The sequence below is a fragment of the Misgurnus anguillicaudatus genome, chromosome 17, assembly GCF_027580225.2.
Source record: "Misgurnus anguillicaudatus chromosome 17, ASM2758022v2, whole genome shotgun sequence".
In the NCBI taxonomy this organism is placed as follows: domain Eukaryota; kingdom Metazoa; phylum Chordata; class Actinopteri; order Cypriniformes; family Cobitidae; genus Misgurnus; species Misgurnus anguillicaudatus.
In genome coordinates this window covers 6,908,814-6,915,385 of record NC_073353.2, presented here as the reverse complement: position 1 = coordinate 6,915,385, position 6,572 = coordinate 6,908,814, and positions in this window count along the sequence as shown.

Below are 6,572 nucleotides of genomic sequence, written 5' to 3'. Positions count from 1 at the left end.
TGAATGTCCAGGTGACAACAATCGAAACAAATGCAAAACATGTCACGGATCTATCGTGACATAACTCCCCCCTAACGGAGTGGCTCCCAGACACTCCACACGAAACATAAACAAAAGTCTCGGAGGATGAATCCAAGGGAGGTAGGGAGGGTCCGGAGGCCCCGGCAGAGCCGGCAGAAACCGCAGACCAGAGCGAATCCGGCGAAAACCGGAGCAGCCAACCTGGCACGCACCAAACATTCCCAACCGGCCATCACAGGGGGCAACGAGAATGTGGCCGACCCAGGAACCAACTCGGACCATCCCGAGAGACAGTCTCGTGCACGGCGGCGACCACCACGTGGAATACTCGAGCATGGCAGTGGCTGTACCGAGAGAAACAGCAGACCAGAGCGGATGCGGTGAAAACCGGAGCAGCCAACCTGGCACGCACCAAACGTTCCCAACCGGCCATCACGGTGGGCGACGAGAATGTGGCCGATCCGGGAACCAACTCGGACCATCCCGAGAGACAGTCTCATGCACGGCGGCGACCACCCCGTGGAATACTCGAGTGTGGCAGCGGCTGTCCCGAGAGCTGAATGGAGGATGGTGACGAACTGTCCCGGAACCGACCCAGAAAACTCGATCCCCACGGGAACCATATGGGAACCGACTCAGGAGACTCGAATATTACAGGAACCAACCCAGAAGACTCGACCATAAGGGGAATCGACAAAGAAGACTCAACCGTTTTGAGGACCAACTTAGAGGAATCAACCCTTGCAGGAACCGGCTCATGTCTCGGTGACCACCCCGTGGAAATACTCGAGCGTGGCCACGGCAACTCTGAGCTCAGCCTGGAGTTCCGAGTGCTTCCTCTCAGCCAGCTCCATTGGAAATCGGGGCCCTGCAGACGAAGGATCCCGACTCCCACTGCTCCCCCTCAAAAAATATTTAAGGGGAGCTCCCCTCCAAGAACTTGCTGCGTCCTTGATCGGCCGGATCATTCTGTCACGCCGGGAAACAGGAGTCAGGACGCATGTGCAAAGTTCATAATAAATAAATAACATTTATTAACAAAACCAAAAACAAACACGGGAACCAAACAACGGGCAGAATAAATAAACAGGAACAGACAGGATGAAGAAAAATGGCGACAATGATCCGGCAGTGAACATACAACAAACAAGGGCTTAAATAGACAGACTAAATGACATACAGGTGTAATGAGGTAAGTAATCAGTCAATGAATGTCCAGGTGACAACAATCGGAACAAATGCAAAACATGTCACGGATCTATCGTGACAGAATAAACACTACCCCCTGGAGGCGTCCAGCGGGAGGAGCGAGTCACAAGCAAGCAACACACACAAAACATTATCCCACTATCTCGGGATAATTTATGATTCACTACATATTTGTGTTGTTTACATTATAAGCACTTACGCGCCTGAATTCCAACAAAACACAGACATTTGATGCAGTTTACCGCCTGTGACTCATGACCCGGTTGGGAACGGCCCATTTCAACAAAATCCAGCAGTTAAAACAAACACACACGCAAAACGCAGCTGCTACCCCAGATAAACAAACTATATCCATTGTTTCCATAATGCTGGCTTACTTCTCCTTAAATCCAAAAACTTCGTTTTATGTGCCATTGTTGAGTCTTAATATAAAACAAAGCTGTCGCGTGCAGTGATGCCTGTGACTTCTACTTGAAAGAACAATGCTAATAAGCATTATCATTCACTCTCACTCTGTGGGCGTGCTTTTCAGGGGGAAGTGCCCATAAAAGGAATATGGGGTCAATGATACCTAACAGGTACCCATGTTGGTACCCATGTCCAAAACTTGTAGAAAAGAGATGTGAGTTTGGTCCAAAAAAACTCTGCTTTTTTGACACTTTGCTTATGTTTATCATGAGGATTACAGTACAACTCTTTAACTGTGTTAATAAGTCAGAATGCATAAAATAGCATTAAAATATGTGTTCTCAGTTTCTCACACCAAAGAAAAATGTGTTATTACTTGGACATGAAATAAAAAGGCCAACTCTGCATTCTCTGCTCTCAAACTGTGGGGGCGTGTCCTCTGTCTGCGCTGAAACCAAGCCCACTCGCGGGACAGCTGCCATCTCTTTTAAACCTTCAAATACCGCGACAACCTGAATGGATGTTCGCAATTGTGTTAGGGGGGGGGCCATGCGCGGTGGCTTCAGAGTGTCATCGAGCCACCGATTTAAGCCCATCAAAATTAAAAATTAAAATTGTGTTTAACTCCACAATTCAGTACTGCATAGTTCACAGTCTTTGTAACGTGTTTCAACAATACATTTCTAACATTTAGAATGTGTGCAGAAAAAATTCCCGACATGGCTTTACACAAACTTTAATATTGGAAAATGTATACCAATGTTTCAAACCGAACTACAGTATAGCTCTTTAGGATTTGTGTCAGTGGTGACATACAGGTCAAATATGTTTGATTAACTAATCCTGGCTGATGATAAATACAGTAATGTGTGCTGCTGTGTTACCTTCACAATCATTTTAACCGTTGGCAGTGTGGTGGCAAGTTCTGTGGATGAGGAGGTCTGACCGTCACTGGAACACAGCCGGCATACAGACAACCATAGAAAGTGGCGATCAGATCAATACCTGGAGAAGAAGAATTATCATATAACCCAAGAGCTTTAAACCTAGAGTAATGGTGTGTTCACACTAGGGATGCACCGAATCCAGATTTTTTAGGTTCGGACAAATCCCGAATCCACCGTTTAAGATTCGGCCGAATCCGAAACCGAATACCGAATCCTACTTGCATCCTTATTCCATTAACACAGTAAAACACATTAATGAATTATACAATGTCCACAGCAGTGTATTTTTCATTTTATTTAAATTTAACTGTACATTATGCCAGGATGACAAGTTGGGAAACTATTTTGACAATTACCATAAGCCTATGCATAATGAAAGCGATGCGTTGCGACACGCTCGTTTTTCCAATAAGCAAGCATCTCCTCGCTGAAAAACTATATTTAACTTTGAGTGAGAAGCTCCGCTCTTCAATGTCAGTTTTCACACGGCCGTCCAATTACAATGGAGGAGGGGCGGGACATTACCACAGCAACCAACCGGCTCACAGCTGAAGCATCACAGCTACCAAGCGCTCGGCTGAAAAACAGCTGGCATTTGGCATCCTCAAGGCGTTTTCAGCCGTGTTTAAAAGTTTTGGTGTGTCTGCCCCTAAGGCTCACCGAAAGAAAAAGCTCATCTCAACGTCAGCACCCGATGTGTGTAATCAACGGCCGCGTGACGTCAACCAGCGTAGCGCAAGCCTAGGGTTCGGTTTGGTGGAAAAAAAATCTAGGATTCGGCCGAACCCGAACCCGGTCAATAAGCCCAGTATTCGGCCGAATCCGAATCCTGGATTCGGTGCATCCCTAGTTCACGCCTGACGTGGAAGAGGTGGAAAGCGCAAGTGATTTACATGTTAAGTCAATGCAAAGGCGTGAATAGGCATCCTGTGTCGCGGTAAGCGCAGATGGCATGTTCTGTGCAATTGAACGTTGCCACGTGATCCGTGAGAGATAAAAAATCTTAACTTTGGCAAATTTTCACACCGCGTTAACCAATCAGGAGCTTGCTTTAGCAGTGATGTGATTATAGAAGTGAGCGGAGACAGAAAAACAAAACAACAATGGAGGACAATCATCATCGCTACATGAGACATCTTCGTACTTTTACAGGAATTAAAAGGATATTGTTCGGAAGAAAGTGAGTGAGGAGGTCGAACAATCTTGTAAGTTTACTCAATTTGAGCTATATAAGCTCCTCCAATTACACAAATGTATGCGTGAATGTCTCAAATGACTAGAATTTCACGTGCGACTTTCATGGGCGAATAAAGTGAGTAAACTCAAAATGTTCAAGCGTTAAACTACGCAGGAATAGCGCGTTTTTGCCGCCTCTTCCGCGTCTGGTGTGAACACACAGTAAGAATAACATTTAGAAAATTTTAGCATTAGAATTTAGTTAATGCAAGTTAATATAACCACCAAACTATCAGCATCAGCAGACATCAGTCTAAATATGCCTAGCCGATGCGCGACCAACGACCACCGGCTGAACCAGGTTAATCCGCTTACCCGCTTCCTATCCCTACCGTATCTATATATATATAAATATATTAATTTCTCCCGAGGGTTTTTGTCCTTCTAGGAGTTTTTCCCACCGGGTTTTCTCCTAGGGGGTTTTTTCGTTCCAGTGAGAGTCAGACAACTTTGGCTTAACTTAGCACTTTACTGTATACGTTACATTATTAATACGCTTGCTTGTACGGTTTAACCTTAGCTGCTATATTCTACTTCTTATATTATCTTTTGATTTTCTGTGTTCTCCTTTATATCTAATCATGTAAAGCTGCTTTGCAACAATTAACAATTGTGAAAAGCGCTATATAAATAAAATTGAATTGAATTAAATTGAATAATCGTCTATCTGTATCTATGGAAATTTTTTAAATCCGTGTATCTCTAATTTATTCGGCTCCCCCCCTCTCTCGTTCATTCTCATCAGGAGGAAAAACAAGTGCTACATGATCTCCAGTGTTGAGTCGACCTCTTTCCATCAGAGCTACAGCCACACGCTCTGCTCGCTTGTGTAGCTGAACACATGAAGAGGAGCTGGACACGGTGCCCTGACACACAAACACACAAGAGGACGGTGAATACACAAACACTCAGTAAATGTCCTGTATATGCTGAGAGTTCCCTTTCAGTCGGTCACTACGACGTCACGTCGTGACCGACGAATTGGGAACCGCTTCGCGGGTGACCTATCTACTTCGAGAACTATAAGAAACGCCAATGAACTTGGCATGCAGGTATTTGCATAATGCCGGCGCCGCCCCGCCAGGTGCGTATATAAGGCGCAGGTGCATAATACCAAATCAGCTTTATTGCTTCGAAGCCGGCAGACATCTGCTCTCGAGAAGCTGTTTAAACTGATCTTCGTAGATCCTGTCTCTAAAGAGGGAAAAGAAAAAATCTCAGCTTGCTGAAGTTGGTTGGGCAAAGACACCTCAGCGGAGGCTCGCAGTGTTTTCTCCACCCTTCTCTCTCTCTCTCTCTCTCTCTCTCTGTCTCTTTTTTTAGGACTTGAGTTCGAGTAAGTGCGTTCGCCTCTCCCTGTGTGTTTCACCAGCTCGCACAAAAGAGTGATTTCCCTGAAAGAGCAGCACGTTTGAGCTTTGTGTCTTTTTAAAGACAGCCACGGTCACGGTCGTCTTTTTAAAGATGGATTTCCGTCCATGCTCCGTTTCTGGATGCGGTTTGTTCATCGCCCCCCGGGATGGCCACGAGCGTTGTCTTTCGTGTCTGGGGCTCCAGCACGCAGAGGCAGCATTGCGTGATAGCTCATGCTCCGTCTGCGAGGGCATGACTATGGCGGATTTGCGGAGACGGGTGTTGTTCCTCCGGCAACGGCCCCCGCCTTCCAAGTCTGGTGCTGCTAAGGGCGCAGCTACCAGACTTGCGAAGGATGATCTCCGTATAACGGTGCTGGGTCGGTCTGCTGGTTCGTCCAGTAGCTCCCAGCGCCCTGATCCGTTGCCAGCGGAGGTCCCGATGGAGACGAGCGGCCCGTGTTCTACGGTGTCCTCGCGCTCTGTCGAGCCTCCACCCGACGCGATGTCCACCGTAACGTCGGAGGGGTGGTTGTCAGCCTCAGACGTCGATCCGGATCCGCTCCCGCCTTCGGGCCAGGTTGCGGCTTCTGCGTTCGACCCCGAGATGGCAGCCATGCTTGCTCGGGCGGCGGAGGCGGTCGGCTTGGAGTGGACTAAACCTCCCCCACCCGAACCGTCCCGCCTTGATGATTGGTTCTTCGGGGGTGCCAGGGCTTCTCAGTCCTCGCCCCCGGTGCCTTTCTTCCCCAAGGTGCATGAAGAGCTGACGCGGTCGTGGAAAACCCCGTTTTCCGCCCGGAACTGGCCGTTTCAGCCTTCACCCCTCACCTCTCTCGAGGGTGGAGATGCCAAGGGGTACACTGGTATCCCGTCAGTGGAGGGGCCGGTCGCGATGCAGTTGTGTCCGGCCGGTGTCGCTTCCTCCTGGCGGGACCAGCCTACTCTCCCCTCACGGGCCTGTAAGCAGTCTTTGGCGCTGACCGGTGCTGCTTACAAGGCTTGTGGGGAGGCAGCCTCTGCCCTGCATGCCATGGCATTGCTGCAGGTTCACCAGGCTAAGGCTCTGAGGGACCTGCACGCGGGAGGTCACGACTCGGCGGAGTTCTCCAGGAACGCCATCTCTGGCTGTGTCTGGCGGACATGAAGGATGCTGATAAGACCCGGCTCCTGAATGCTCCGCTTTCCCAGACCGGCCTGTTCGGCAAAACGGTCGAGGAGTTTGCCCAGCAATTCTCCGCGGCCAAGAAGCAGACTGAGGCCATCGCTCATGCCACGTCGGAAGCATCCTGCGCCTGCCCCGTCCACGTCGCCGCCTCAGCCTGCTCCTCGCCGAGGGCGTCCTGCGGCGGCCACCTCCGTTCCTCCCCGGGGCTCTTCTAAGAAGCGAGGAACCGGT